The 16766-nt window shown below is 34.5% G+C and overlaps 2 protein-coding genes across 4 annotated transcripts in view; one reads left to right on the top strand and one right to left on the bottom strand.

Annotated features, from left to right (window-relative positions):
- The window catches only part of LOC117176322, a 287162-nt gene that overhangs the window by 140483 nt on the left and 129913 nt on the right, over nucleotides 1–16766 (top strand). The window lies entirely within an intron of this gene.
- Nucleotides 1–16766, bottom strand: part of LOC117176324 — a 306697-nt gene that overhangs the window by 285556 nt on the left and 4375 nt on the right. Inside the window, exon 1 of one of the 3 annotated variants that reach the window (XR_004467601.1) lies at nucleotides 10829–10919. The exons of 1 other annotated variant lie outside the window; for it this stretch is intronic. The gene's annotated coding sequence lies outside the window, so the exon portion shown is untranslated. Of the gene's footprint in view, nucleotides 1–10828; nucleotides 10920–16766 lie in introns of those variants that run through there. One more of the 3 variants, XM_033366551.1, reaches the window with a different exon arrangement.

Here is a 16766-nt window from a genome sequence, read left to right as displayed (position 1 = left end):
AGAGGGAGCTCTTCTTAATATTTTGACACCAAAATCATGTCGATACACCTTACCGACTGCGAGTAAAGCCACCCACGCTTTAACTTGACAGACTGTACCCTATGTGATTAGAAAAATCTTCAGATTGACGAAAGCCGATTTTTCTAAAGAAAAAGTGATTCGAAGGAATCCAAAATTAAGAAAATCGCTAATTTAAATATGTCGCTACAAAAATGTATCATGAAAATTGTTTATTGTTAATTTTTTATGAAAACAGTGACTGCAAATCTTCGTCAAAAAAACATAAAACAATTTTAGTGAAAGAAATTATTTTTCAGGCCAAAGTTTCAAAGCTTTTGATTAATTTATTTAATTTGTTTACAAGATTAACACTTTTTGTATTTTAACAAATATAATTGAAACTATGTTATTTTCAAGAATATCTGCAGCAATTCAGACGACGAAGGAAAATCCGAAATGAAAAAACCACAGATTCGAACATTTTCCAGAAAAATTGTTTATAACAATTAAAATTGGTAAGGTTTAATAGAAATGATTGCTGACAATCACTCTCACAATAATATAAAGTATTTACAGAGAAACAAAACTTATTTTAGTCAAAATTACAATGTTTTTTAAATGTAATGATTGTTTATTGTAAATTTTACATAGAACTACTGAAAATCTCTCTCAAAAAATATAAAGCAGTTTTATTGCAAAAAAAAATATTTTCCAGGACGTTTTATATTTGCTTATTCAATTTATTTACAAAATCAACAATTGTTGTATTTTAGCAATTATAATCAAATATATATTATTTTTAGGAATATTTACGTCAATTCAGATGATAAAGGAAAACCCGAAATAGAAAAAAGCACAAATTCCAAATTTTTGCAATAAATTGTTTATAACCATTATGATTATTGTTTTTTTTCATAAAAATGGTGACTAACAATCACTTTCACAACAAATTGAAGCATTTTAATTTCAGAATAATTTTAATTCAACGAAAATTCCAATATTTGGCTATTTTGTAATTTATTTCGTACATAATGATTATACTATACAATAATACAATTAATTATATTCTGAGAGTTCTCATGCATTGACTTAAGACAATTTTCATGATATGAAAACCGATCTTAAAAAGTAAATAATGATTTTGTAAAAAATCGGAATTTTCTCATACTTTGAGTAAATATATAATAAATAAACAAAATAATGATGATGAAAATAATTCTGCCCAAGGTGCTCCTTGAAATTTAGCCTATTTCAATGTAAACAAATAATTGCAAAGCAGGACAAAACTAAAGGCTGGAAACTTTTTTGAACGAAAAAAATGCGGCTCTCTGTATTCCGATTGAAGTTGGATGCATCGATGGTGCGAATATGTGCGTGCGATCTTGATGCGACGTAAAGCGTTGTTTCAAGGAGTCGTACGCCTAGATGGAAAAAGACGGCTCCGTTTCTTGTGTCCGATGTGGGACGATCCCGACTCCGTCAGCGAGGTCGATTAAGAATGGATCTTGGAGCAAACTCCGATCACTGTGAACGATCTCGCTTGATCTTGACGACCTTATTCCATTAGACTTTCAAAAGATTAGCTCGAATAAATAATGGTCTGTTTTAACGAATCTGTCAATCGCACCTTACGAGCAGGTGATATTTCATTCGATGATTTTAAACCCGATGTATATGTGTTGTTCTGTTTTTACATAAAGAGCCGACCTGATTGAAAATTCTTCGATTGGAATTTCTGAATATTAAGAACGATCAATTGACTATAGAATTAGTTCACATTAAAGAAATAAAACAAATTCGTATTTGTTTTCATTCTAAATTTGCAATCATTTTAATCTAAAATTAATCAACATTTTATTTTACACCAAAATCTGGCTATCATACCAGTGTCCGGGTGTTGCCTTCAAATAGCCTTGGACTGAATTCGAGGCGATCAAAAAGTAAACAGTCAGGACCACCAGAATAGTTTCCAATGCGAATATGCTATTGCGCAATAAATTTGGCTGAGTAATCGCACACTGTGGCCCTTCCAAGCCAATTGTCGCAACCGCTCTAGCCCTGCTCTCCTCAGAAATTGCGTACTCCGGCAGTTGTAGGAAGGCCGAAAACGGGAGCACTGGAAGCGAGAGTTGAATGTTTTATTCAATCATGCTTGAGTGAAAATTGTTCTAGCTCCCAGTACTGGCAAACCTATAATGATAACTATGTTCTGCTCTGCCTGCAGTCTTTCATGTAAACGGTACTGGTCCAATACTGTTCACAATATTTTTACTTGGAACCAGATCAGTACCAGTAGTGACCTGATTACCGCGCCATTCATTGGACAATAATGTGCTATTAGTGTACCATTAAAGAATATAGTTATCATTAGGATTATTTGCAGTACTGGGCCGGTGCCGTGAGTAATTTAATGCAATAGAAAGTCAGTGCAAAATTTCCACATCAGCTGGAGGATAAATGTCTCGGATTAGTATTGCAGGGCATATGCAATTTAATATATAAACAAGCTGCAAAAAGATATGAATTTTATCTGTTCTCGATGTAATCAAGAACACATGTTTTCATGGACAGGCTGCAGCGTACTTTGCTATCTGCAGTACATTTGCAGAGATCTTATCTCGTGTGGAATTTCGCGTTGGCGTGAGGGCCAAAAGCTGAATAAGACTCTTCTCGTGACTATGGAATCTTTTATACCAGAGAGCTGTGAATCGAGAGATTTTTCAATATTGAAATTCAGCAATTTATTCCAAAGCGTTGATTGTCAGGTAATAGTAAATAATAACACAGTGACAAAAAGCTTATGCTCATTGATATTATAACTTTAATGCTTAAATATTTATAAATATAGATATAATTTCAAGTCCATATTCAAAAGGTCTACCTTGTGAATTCAATCAAATTTGGCCTAGAGTGGCAATCTATCGAGGGCGCAAGCGAAAGCGTCACGCTCAGCTAGCGAGGTCATCAGTAGGCAACCCAATGAAGGCCTATTAATAGGGTCTTTATAGAATCTAGATATTCCCTCACACACTGAGAAAAAAAACTTCCGAATCAGTGAAATATTGGTTTGAAGCATCAAACGGTCTTTTCGCGCTCGGTCAAATGTATATGCTATTATTTCTTATTTTGTTGATTCAAAAGAAATATGAATAAATTAGTAAAAATTGATCATGCTTTAAATTCTGAAGTGTGATGCTATGGTTGCAATAGTAAAAAAGTTTAACTAGCACATTGCCATAATCTACTACTAAAAATTTTTTATTCAAAGAAGGAAAATATTAATCCAAATGTAAAATACATTTTCTTTGCAAAAGTTAAATCTAAAGATTGTCTTTCTGCAGCCTCTGACAAACACTCTTCCGCTTTCTAGTATTTTTATTGACATTAAATTCTTAACTATACTCCGCACGTTATTCTAAAACTAAGCTGATTCTTAAATTTGGCTAAAGAAGACTTATTACTAATAACTAAAGACAAACGCAGTTTATTAAAATACTTGCAAGCGCCGAGAATCGAACGCACGCACCGCACGCTTAAGGTGTTCGCACAAGAAAATGCGTGTGCATTATGCTGGAAACGCCTCACGCACGATCTGTCCGTGCACACACACAGACCGCCAACCAGTCACGTGCGATCTATCGCGCTGCTGCAGTGCGAGCTGGCTATATACCATTCACCTATCGGTCCGGCACTCGAAACAAATTCGCTACGTCGAAAACTTTTGCGTCTTTTGCCCACATCGCAGAAGCGCGACAGATCGCGCATGATTGGTTGGTACTCTTTGTGCATGCACGGCCAGCTCGTGCATGAGCTGTTTCCAGCATACTGCACACGTATTTTCTTGTGCGAACACCTTTATCAGTTGAACGCCTAATCCCTGTAGCTTCGATGCCACGCTGAGTGCGATATCATAAATGTTTGACGGGATGCATCCGATATTTTAAAAATTAGGAAAAAAGGCTTTTGAACCTCGATTTGTTATATATGATTTTTAAACGTACTGATATGATTTTAAATTAAATCGATCTTTAAGAAAAATTCTTTTCAAATTTTTAAGGCACCAAATGCTTTAAATTTTTTCCGAAAAAAATTCAAATCATTCAGAGTTTGCATCTCGGCAATTCTTTTAATTTTTTCTTTTTTAAATTTAAGTATAAATAAGCATAAGAACATTAATGTACTTGTTTGCACTCACAGCTTACCCGTTACCTGTTTTACCTGTCGAGGGCTTCACAACTTCCCCTCGAGAAAATAATTAATTGATAAAAATTATTTTTTAAATATATCTTAATGAATAAAGCTTTTTATCTAGTTTAATTGAAAAAGACAGTGCTAAAAACTGAGTATATAAATAATTTAAGTCAAGTAGCACACGACAATAACCTGTCGATGGCCAGAAGAGAGAAAGCCTAGATTCTTCCAGCTAGAAAATCTGGCTGCGGCCTTGTAAGAGCCAATATTTAGTTTATGCATAAAGAGGTAATTTCTACCCGGGTAGGAGTGAAACATTCGTTTTATTCGAGCGTGAGTTTTATAAACACGCAAGGATATAAAGACGTTCGCATCCTTGGTGCACATGATATTGTATGTAACAAAGGTATGACTTATAAAAAGTTGATCAAGCCTGACATTTGAAGTTAGGTTGACGCATTTCCTAATCGTGCAGAGGCGTCAGCGAAACGTCTGATGATAATAATTGTACTCCGCACCATGCCGCACATACGCATTTGCTGTCTGTTCCCTTGTTTTAATGATGGCTACTTTCATAACCAAAAACAGCGGATCTAATTCGTGAACCATGCTCTGTTACGTTAAGAATTTTCATTTTTAGAATATAAAACTTCACTACTAGACATTCGAGACGGCATTTTTTAAAAAGTCAATCCGAGTAAAAATGTTTCGACTTGAGTCAGACTTGGTTTTGTCTTGAGTTCGTCCTCAAGGCATGGATGTCTGGCTGCGTCTCAAAACTGAGTCGAGACATAAGTCTTCGTCTTACTTTTATGGCCACGACAGGTAAAACGGCGTTTACTTATTTCAATTCCAGCCTTGTCTTGGCTAAGACGACGTTTACTTGTCTCAAGTAAACCTGCCTTAATACGAACCTTTTTCGGCTCATAAATGAGATTAAAATTGATGAATGAAAAATTCGTAATTATTAAATTAGTTATTTTTAATTTAAAAATTCAGAATCTGTGGGTCTGAACGAGTATAACCCTTAACAAATTTTCTTTAAAAATACAAATTGTAACTTTATAGAAAGATCTCCTAAACAGTTAGAAATACGTAAAAACAAACAACATTTTCGATATCATAATCAAATACGTACGATAGAAATGAAAATCCGCAAATAAGTTGATTGATATATATATATATAGTATACAATTATACAAGATTATTTGATCATTAACAAAGATTAGCTTTTATGACAGTCAGAATGACCCTTTTTCAGGACAGGTATACACTCGTGTGTGGGTGTGTCAAATTTTTTATTGCATTCGATGTTACTTACACGTTTTCTCTTTATATGAAGTTTGAACATGGAAATACTGAATTAGAACCAACAAAAAATTTGAATAATTTATATTAGAATTTCGGTTTGAAAAATGCGAAGTCAATAGTGAAATTTGAACTAAAGTTGCTGCAAGAAACTCTGAGAAAGTAAACCAGAAATAAAAACTTGAATACAGAACATGTAAACTGTATTTCTGTATTTTCCAATTTTGATTATAAAAACTGTATCTAAGTTGTCGAATTAAGTATCCACAAATTCCAAATCAGATGTGAAATTTGTACATTAATCTTACGACCTGTCCGGAAGCCCAAACAATATGCGTGAAAAATTAGAAGAGATTATTCAAAAACTGCGGCTGTGCCCCTCCCCTCCTATCTTCACCCCTCCTTCCCCACCCAAATACTCTTAGGAGAAGGATCTCCTTAGCCGTTAGAAATACGTAAAAACATACAACATTTTCGGAATCATCGTCAAACAAGTATAATACCAATAAAAATCCGTAAATAAGTTGATCGAATAATATGTTTTTCAAAAATATATAAGATTGTCATTAACAAAGATTAGCTTTTATTACAGCCATAATAACCCTTTTTGTTAGGACAAGTATACACTCCAAATTATAAACCGCTCGTGTTGGAGTCATAAAAATTTGACTCAAGAGATAAATTTATGTCTTCAAAACATAGAAACTTGCCTCCAAGACATAGATTGAAATCTGGCTCCGACTCTAAACTGAGACATGCTCAAGTCGAACTTTTCGACTTCAGCATGTTTATTTAGCCTCGGGAATTAAAATTTTGAAATTCTTTTAAATGTTTCATATTCTCGAGATTATTATTGATCACATTCTTCAACAAGAAAGTTTCAAAACTTGATTCGACTTTTTCTCGTGTTGGAGACTAGTACATAGATTTGAAGAATTTTGAAGCGACTAATTATTTCCGTGTAGTAACGGTTTTCGATCTACTATCGTCTGTTAGCTAAAAAAAATTATTAGATTTCGATCTTTAGTCTGGCGACGCTAGGCCTCATCAGGAATATATTATTAGAAGAAACGTCCAACAGTGATACATACGGAATTTAAAAGAAAATTGTAAATACAAGAGTGCCGACCATTATGATAAAAACCGTTATTGGAAGAAGCTCTTTAAAAGAAAAGATTGTTTACTCTTTATATTTACTCCACTCCTGGACAGGCATGAAGCATTTTATAAAATAATTTTGTATGCTCGATTTATTATACCAAATTTGTAATTATTAATTGTAGGCCGTAAACACTAAAAGGATCTGAAAACTTTTTTGAAATATTTTTTTAAACTGTGTAAAACTTAACCACATTACGAAAAAGGATCGAAACTTATTTTTTAGGAAATAAAAAGCACCAAAAGTAGAAAAAGTGACTCGGTGAAGGATTTTAAGTAAGCATTCTAAATTGTATACTTTTTAAAATGCAATTAGATTAAAAATTAAATCAGTTTTTCGGTTTCTCGAATTCAGAAAACCTGTCTGAATATTAAACGCTTTTATTGAAAAGGGTTGTTTCTTTTTCGCCTTAGGCTCACAGATATCCCTATTTTCCATTATTTAAGAATATTTTCCACGGTGCTGCAAATTGTGGAACTGGGAAACAATAGTATGGTAATTTATCAGTTGGGTTGATTCGCCTACTGTTTACAATCAATTAGAAATAAAAAATTCCGTGCATGTGTTACAAAAAAAAACAACTTTTTATATCGTAACATGAACTGAGGCAACAAAGTCGACGTTGGAGCCATCTAGCGTATACTCATATCCATAAGATAAGATAATAGATGACCGTTCAGATAATCGCAATAATACTCACTCAGATAATTTTCAGATAATGGACTGAAAAACTTTTAAAAAATTGTAGGAAACAATATAAAAACAAGTAAAAATACATAAATAATTGTCAGAATAATTATTTATGCATTTCCAGTTGGTTTTCTACTGGTTTCTACATGAAAATGTGTTTTTATGGAGAAAGAAGACTGTGAAATTATTTTTCGAAGTATGTTCAGACACTTTCGCTATTGTGAGTGACAACCGCCTGATGTAATCATCTTAAATTAGTAATATCTTCTACATGTTATTGGTTGCTACTGTTTTTAATTTAAGAATTAAATTCTAATTGTGGTTGTAAATCAGAAATGTTATACGGATAATACAATGAAACTGACAGAAAAAAATATTTGCAAATTCTTTAACAAGAAAGACATTGTCAAGTCAGTCTCCAGAAAAGATCCTGCGAAATAATGTGCATCTTTCCCACCCCATTAGTATGAAGCCAGCATCGCTACCAGCCACCAAATCCCTCTTATCTTCACAACCCACGAGCTATTTCTCTTCGAGTTAATTCAATGAGCAACTCGAGTCAATTCGAGTCAGTGCAGCGGTCAACGACCAATTCGACGGAATTAACTTCACTCTACAGAATACTGATTCGCCGATGTATAAAATGACTGCGAAGAAATCAATAACAACGGTTCAAAGCTACGATACAGAATAAAATGACTTACTCGGATTTGCAACGAGCGATCGGAATCGCGTCACTAAAGCTTTATGCAGAAACCGTTTCTAAATTTTCCGAAACTGTAACAGAAATTTCAGCAACGGTAACTGCATGAAACTCCAGTCACACGTATCACAAAATTATGTTGCAGTTTAGGAATTTTCAGTTACTGTAACTGAAAATTTCTAGAGGTTAAATAATTTATTTTGTTTTATTACTTTAATATAAAACATGAAGTCTATATTTGTCTTAAAAATATAAATAGAAAGAAAATATAACTAAGTTAAGACTAACCACTTCTTATGTATCTATGATCTATGTACAGTCATTGTATTAAATATATAATCGAAGCCCATCTTTTATGGTAAGAATTTTTTTTGACATTAAATATATTGAGTATATTATATAACATAATTATTTACATATAAACTTCGTTCGTATATAGTCTTACTCAAATTTATATTTTTAAGACAACTATATACTACAAATTTATATTAAAATTAATGAACCAAACAATAATATCTCTATCCAATAAATGTTGAGAGAAGTTAACTCACAAAATTTATAGAAAATGTTATTTTATTTATTATAAATAATATTCGTGTGTCATTATTTTGCAAAAAATTGAATTTTCAACCAGAAAATATGAATTTTAAGCAAAAAGATTAATTTGTAGTGAAATAACTAAACCTTCAACGAAAGAAATTGATTTTAAACTAAAATACGAACACTGCATAAAAAATTATTTCTTAAGAAAGTGGTTCAACCAAAGTTTTCAACAAAAACTGTTGTATTCTCAAACAGAGAAAAGATTAACTTTCAAGCAAACAGTAGATTTTTATCTAAGAAAGATGAAATTTCTACTAAAACGGATGAATTTTTAAATCAAAAATACAAATTAAAAAAAAATTGAATTTTCATCCGTAAGACTTTATTTTGATATTTTAACATCAAAAAATAAGATTACGACAAGAAGTTGCATTTTTATCCAAGAAAGTTGTCATGTCTACTAAAATAAATGGATTCTTAAGTCAAAGACAAATAATAAAAAAAAATAGTTGGGTTTTTATCAAAAAAAGATTGCAGTTTCACTTTTCGGCATAAAAATATGAGTTTTAAATGAGAAAAAAATTGTCTATGAGAATAGTTACATTTTCTACCCAAAAATATGAATTTTTAATAGGTCAGTTGAATTTATAACGAAAAAGAAAAAAGACTTCAATACAAAATTCTTGAATTTTAAACCAAACCGTTGAATTTTTTTCGAAGAAAGATGCATATTCTTCTAAAATAAATATAAGAAATATGAGATTTTAAAAATAAGTTAATTTTCTATGAAACTACTATCGGCGAGAAAATTCGAGTGCTCTGGCTTTGACGTTTAATAAGTATGTGAAGAAAAAATGGTAGGTTAATGAATGAGATATCATTTTAAAGGTGCAAATGTTGTACGTTAATAAGCCGAAAAGTAATATTCCAAAAAATTATTTGTAGCTTACAGATTTGAAAATCTGATGAAAAGTAAGAAAATTTGATAGCTTTTAAAAACAGTGAAGTTTGAAGCATAGTTTCTTGTTGAAAAAATAATAGGAAGAATCTGAAAATATACATGGTGGTACATTAAACATTTCCGAACAGATTGCTGTCGAAAAATTTGCAAAATATAAATAATTGTTCGTTTTTTGTGAATAAATATGCGACCGCACTATCTTTAGTCCTAATGAAGATAATGAAGTGATTTAAATTGGAGGTAGTTAGTTGAAATATCTGTAATAATTTACAATTTGAAGGAAGTATGTGCTTCTTGTTGTCTTCGTACAAATTGCGATATTTGAAGTCATTTTTTATATAGGAAGGCAGGTGCAAGAGCCCAGCGTCGTGTTGTTTTTTCAGGGGATCGTCCTCGGTTTTCCTCACCACAGGAAAAGGGTTTAAACTTTAAAAGCCAGAGTGAGGCTCAGAGGCACAAGTTGGGTAGGTCGGGCTGAGGAAAACCGAGTTCGATCCCCTGAAAAAACGGCACCACGCAGGGCTCTCGCACTTGCTTTCCTATATAAAAAACTGGCTTCAAATATCGCAATTTGCACAAAGACAACAAGAACCACATACTTCCTTCAAATTGGAAATTATTATAGATATTTCAGCTAACTACCTCCAATTTAAATCACTTCATTATCTTCATTAGGACTGAAGATAGTGCGGCCGCATATTTAATCACAAAAAACGAACAATTATTTACATTTTGCAAATAATTTTTTGGAATATTACTTTTCGGCTCATTAACGTACAACATTTTCACCTTTAAAATGATACCTCTTTCATTAACCTATCATTTTTTCTTCACATACTTATTCAACGTCAAAGCCAGAGGACTCGAATTTTCTCCCCGATAGTAGTTGAATTTTTAACACAAAAATTCAATTTTCAACCAAAAAGGATGTCTTCAACAAAATTGATGTATTTTCAAACAAGTAATAAAATTTATAAATAAAAAGATAATATTGTGGAAAAAGCCACTGCAAACAAATAAATATAAATACAAGACAAACAAATCACTAACAAGAATATTATACCATGCGGTTACCGCAAAACTTTATTTGTAATTTTCTCTAATTTTTCACTGACCAATTTATCATTTTCCTTGACCATATTAATATTCAAAGCGCAAAATTGTAAACTTGTAACATTTTTAAACTAATTTATTTCACTTTATAGTTTCCCTAACCAATAAAATTCTCTGACTTGAAAAAAAATTGTTGTTAGCCAGGTCCGTTTTTACTCACCAGGTTTATTCAGCGTGTGATGTTCCGGAAAATGTTGTACAAGAATAAAATGCCCCCCTTACGTAAAAAGTCATAACAACATCTTTCCAACACGACGATTACCACCAATACTGAACCTTCATGCTTCGTCTGCTAGCCGCACGCGCTCGAGAAGCGAGAAGTGCGCATGTACCTGCGCATTTCCTTATGCCACAATAAATTATATTTCTGTTACCATTTAGGAATTTTAGAAAAATGTGCGAAATTTTCAGAAACCGCTTCTGAAGTTAAATAAAAATTTAGTAAATTCACTATAAAAGTTTCGGGATTTCATTTTCAGCAACATAATTCCGTAAATTTCAGTTACTTTAGTACCTTAAATGTGTCGGAATTTTCCTAACATTTCTAACAGTATAGCGTCGTAATCATCTCGAGTCTTGATTACCCTTCAGTGGAAAAGTTTACGTTATTCAAACTACTGAATCGGCACTATTCATGCACAGTGATTCTTTCAATTACAGGACGACAAACTAATTATTTTTTAGCAGAAAATCCTCTGACTCATTTGAAGATTGGCGAGAACATTATATCAATTTATAGGTGAGTGGTATACCGTTGAATTTACGCAGTCGTTGGAGTAAGAAGACGTTCGTAAAGAACAAGAGCTAGTTAAGCTAAGTTCTACTGGAGGGCATCAGTTACTCAAACACATTAAAACGTGCGAGTTTAGGCACACGCAAAAGATTATTATTGTTTGATACTTCGGCTGACAGTGATAAGAGTAGGACCCTTTTTTTAAGCAGTAATGCCTTTCAGATAAGTCGACCTGTAACTGCGAAACAACCACCATAGTTGTTAAAAAAACTCTCAACTCGTTAAGGGCTAGTTATTCCACCTACGAATGGATTCATTCAAGGGGGGGGGGGAGGCGAATCAACGATATTTGGATTGACCTTTGCACGCAAGAATCTTTACGTAGAAAAGGAAACCGGTTAACGTTAGTTACTTACAGTAATAGCAAATGCATTTTTCTTTAGTTACAGTTTTTTTTTTTATGCTGGAGTCTTAGCTCTAAAACAAGTTGAAAAAGCTCATTAAAGTTAGTTTTGAATTATCAACTTTTGCTCTTACAAGGGAGGACAATGCCGCATATGAATGGATTGTCGTGATGGTACGTGGACCGGTTCATAACCGCATTCTCGTCTGAGGATCGCCGAGTCACCATGGAAGGTTCCACTGTCAACGTCAACCGTGGATGGTCGGGCTCTTCATTTTCGTGTCGACTATTTCGTTGCTGCTACCAGCATACATCGACCGAGGCATGACGCCATGATATTGAACGCTTAATTAAATGCCCATTGTGGTTTTGAGCATCGAATTCTTCAGATACCAAAAGAAGGATATTAAACTGCGGATCATCCGCTTTCGATGGTATTTCATAACTTGAGTCTTCTTGTGCTGGTTCCTCAATGAATTTTTCGGCTTAGTAGTCATACGTAGACCGAGCTTTCCGGGTACTTTCTCTTAATCTTGTTCGCCTGGTCTCCTCTCGATCAAGTCGTTACGTCTCCCAGAAACAATGGAGCAGATAGTAATTGAATGCGACCGATAACATTTTTACAAGACTTGCATAGATAGGGGGTCAGTAATCCTGCTGCAACTGTTTTATTAACCACCTGCGAGATATTACCATGATACACGATTACATTTGCACTGAAAACACCAACAAGTTATGTTGCAAGTCGAAAATTTTAACTTGATAGCAATAGGTGATTAAATTTTTCTTCATATAATTTAAATCTCAGTTCTCAGATTACAAAATAGATCCTTCAATTAGATAATAAAATTATTTATCTGGAAGCTGATAATTATTTGACGTAATATTATGCGGTCCTTTCAGCTGTCCTGTCATCACAGTCCTTTTGCTGCAACTGTTTTATTAACCACCTGCGAGATATTACCATGATACACGATTACATTTGCACTAAAAACACCAACAAGTAATGTTGCAAGTCAAAAATTTTAACTTGATAGCAATAGGTGATTAAATTTTTCTTCATATAATGTAAATCTCAGTTCTCAGATTACAAAATAGATCCCTCAATTAGATAATAAAATTATTTATCTGGAAGCTGATAATTATTTGACGTAATATTATGCGGTCCTTTCAGTTGTCCTGTCATCACAGTCCTTTTTCAATATGCACACTACACAGAAAAGGTTCAGCTTATTATGATATCAAAGTATCATAATAAGCTGAACCTTTTCTGTATAGTGTGCATATTGAATTGTCGGTTGTCCCGCATCCATCAAGTATATGAACTACCAGAACTGGCCCAGCCACCGCTTTTACGCATCTTGAATTGTACGGCCCGTGTCGTTTAAAACCATCCACATCCCATCGTCATCTCAAGCTTGTCGAACCGACATTATAAGACATATAATCACAGACCAGGGTCGTCTGACATTACAAACCGCAAAGCGTCACGCGAACGAGTTAGCGCCAATCTTTGGAATACGGGGACGAGAAGGGCTGATTCTAGAGGCAAAGACAATAAAGAAGGATGAGGCACGCTAAAGGCTGGCAAGCGGTCACAAGAGAAACCGCGAATGTCTTGAGGGTCCCCGGCTTTTGAGACGAACGTAGACGGGCATATAATCTTTGGAAGAGGAGGATGAAAAGCATGCCCGCGAGACGATTACAAGTCGAAAAAAGTGCAGAGAGAAGAAAAGAGACGCAAGCTCTGTAGAATGAGAGAAAGAGGCACCTCTTCGTCTCGGAGGATGAAGGTGGGGGCAAGGTGGATTGGGGATTAAGTCATTATGCTTGCTTGGAGAAGACCACAGGCCTTGATGCGGGAATGGCTAACATCGGCATCGTGAAAGGAACTCGACCGGATGATTCAACGTGTACATGCAGACAAAGTAGTTGCAGGCTCGCAGTGTCTACTATCCTTTCCTTATTTTTATTATTTTTCCTCCTCTCCTTTTTCTTTCAGTGATCTAGCCATCTTACTGCCAGGTCTACCGCTCAATTTCATCGACCGATTTTGTTGCCTTAATCTCAAAGTTTTTCTTCTGTAAATCATTAAAGCACACATACTTTGTCAACCGACACTATAAAGTTCGAAAGATGGTTGTTTTTCCGCAGCAAATATCGTTTTTATTGAAGAGTACCAGTTTAAATCATCGTACATTGTAAGACGAAAAACATTTGCGGCAAAACTGAAACGTGCGCTTTTGATCTGAAGAATGGGATTCAATTAAGTAACGGAAACCTTGCCTGAGAAACAGACATGCTGGTTAACCCATCAAACCGCAATAAAATGCGATCATTACCGTTTGAATCGTAAAAGTGAGCATAATTCCATTTAGTGGCTTACAGCCAGCGTTAGAATGTTGTGCCTATGCACTCAAATATGATATCATCAGACTTCATCCATGCGATCCAAGCGAAAAAAAGTCAGCATTCTATCACAAGTTTCATGTCAGTATCCGTTTATTCACGGGATAACGAGTTCTTTAACCGCTAAACAGAAAAATTACGGCAGAGCAACTGAAGACCCTTCTACCTAAAGACGCAGGCGGGTTCCTGCCCCGGAATCTCAGTTCTGTCTTAAACTCCGACGGATTTCTTTGCCCCCGAGAGCATTCAAGAATCTTGTTACAAGTTCCTTAAAGCTTTGAAGGCGTCTTCCATCATTGTCATATCGTCCTCGTCGTCACGGTTACGCGATCTTTATGTACGATTGCTGTACCCGCACCTGCCATGGAACATTTTTATGATGACTCGATCAAGATTGGATTTCGGCGCGGCGCGGCGCCGGTTCCAGGTCCAAAATAAGTACATACTCATGAAAGCGCATAAACCAACGAATGTATGTCGCTGAAAGTTATATCAACTTTTATGATCTTCCGTGTTCAGCAACAAAGCCCGAGGATACGACGATTATCACCTCGAGGGTCTATCGCACCCCGCTTTGAGATAAGAATCTCATTTTGATCAACATAGATTCGATGTATAAAACTCTCATTATTAACACCGCAGAAAAACATACGAATTAACAACATTTTTAAAAACGTCACCCGTGATTAGTTACCAAATGCGTTCTGTAAATTATAATGTTGATTATGGTGGTCATATTTTCTCTAACCATGAATTTTCCAGGTTATTTTCTTTATTAAAACTATGTCTAGAATAATGTTGTAGAACAGTTTGTAACGAAGGCACTAGAACTCTTTTGATCATAGCTATCCCTCGCAGAGACTAATGCCTCTTTTATCTAGTCATTCTTTCAGTGTGCCATCCACACGTTCCAACAGCAGATGTGGAGAAAGTGACAGAGTTTCTTAAAGACGCCTGCTGTGCAATTTAGAATTCAATTCATCCTGTTAACGCATTGTATATATGCGAAATATTCTGTAATAATGCGTACATTTGGTGGATAGTGTAGTTATCAATGGCGGTACTTGCCAAAGCCATTCCAAGAATGTCTGTTACTCCTAAGCGCGTGGCGAGTGGTGCACTTACTATTCACATGAATGCGAATGCAAATGTGGTCTCCCGCAACGCTTGCTCTTTGCAAAGAGGGTTGCTATATCTTCAGCAAAATCAAAGGAATCCCAAGTAGTTTAGACTAGCTTACCCTGACTATCTAAATACGAATCAGTGATATGGGTCATTAAATCAAATATTTAAGAATTTTCACTGATTCACAAAGCAATCTCAATGATTAAAATAGCTAGAAAATGGTAACTGATTGAAATCAGTAAAGATTTTCTCTGTTAATCAATGAAATTTAGAAAGCAATCTTTTAATCATCAATCCGTACACTATTACCAAGCTTAATCAAAATCAATCCGTTCACCAAACCCTATGTCCGTCCGAGTCAATTCGAACCCATATTTGATTATTTTTCAGTCCTTGCGTCCAATTTATACGTCCTCTTAAAGTTCAATAAGAATGAATTCAACAGTAATCTTGAAAAACTCTCAATACTTCTGAAGCCGATGTCCAATCCGAATGAATCCCAGATTCATCCCGACCGAATTTCAATTCCTCTCAATCAGCGCATGAAGGAATTCGACACCAAACGGAAATAAACGTTCAATACTTCTTATTCCGATGAAATTTTAGATTTATCGACGGATTAGAAAGGTAAAAAATAAACTTGGGTTTGTTCGAATTATTGGACCAGGTAAAGATTTTATAAAGATTCAGAATAGTTCGGATTGTTTCGGAATGAATGTCTATCCGAAACTTTTGCCGGAGCTACTACTGAAAACCTCTACTAAGGTAATAAGATTTATTTACAAGCAGGCGATTAGAATTCCAACACTAAATTAAAAATCATTTAGCAGTAAACCACCAAGATTAATATCGCAAGGCTTAATAAGCTCCACACCTATCAAATGATGCTGATGGTGTATAAATGTACACTACACCTAAAAGATGTTGAATTACCGTTTTTAAATTAGTACTAGAAATTATATTCTACAAGTACAACTTAGATATCAGGAACATGTAAAGAATTTCTGCACACTTTAAATTATAAAGGTCGATTGCTTTTCCATCATGCAATTAGGTTCAAGCGAGCTGCAAATTCTCGCTCTTCCCTCAGGCGTACGGTCTTCTTTTTTACTGTGGTATTAAAGAATTTACGAGTCTCGCTCATACGTAGCTGACGAGCCCTGCAATATGACCTGATTGATGTTATTCAAAACAAATTTTAAGTGAAATCCAGATAACGCAAGTACTCAGGGCGGAGTGTAAAACTTAAGAGTCAAATTCACGTACTCTCATGCTTTCGTCTACAGATATAACCAATTTCAAAACACTTTATGTCTATTAATATGATAGGTATACCAGGTGTATACATATGAAACCGGTATTGCCATTTAGCGGCCAGTAGGCACACTTGTAGGCACTGTCGGAACTTACCATTTGTGCTAATTGGCG

Source organism: Belonocnema kinseyi, chromosome 7 (assembly GCF_010883055.1).
Source record: "Belonocnema kinseyi isolate 2016_QV_RU_SX_M_011 chromosome 7, B_treatae_v1, whole genome shotgun sequence".
Lineage (NCBI taxonomy): Eukaryota > Metazoa > Arthropoda > Insecta > Hymenoptera > Cynipidae > Belonocnema > Belonocnema kinseyi.
This window is presented reverse-complemented; position numbering and strand designations above follow the sequence as displayed.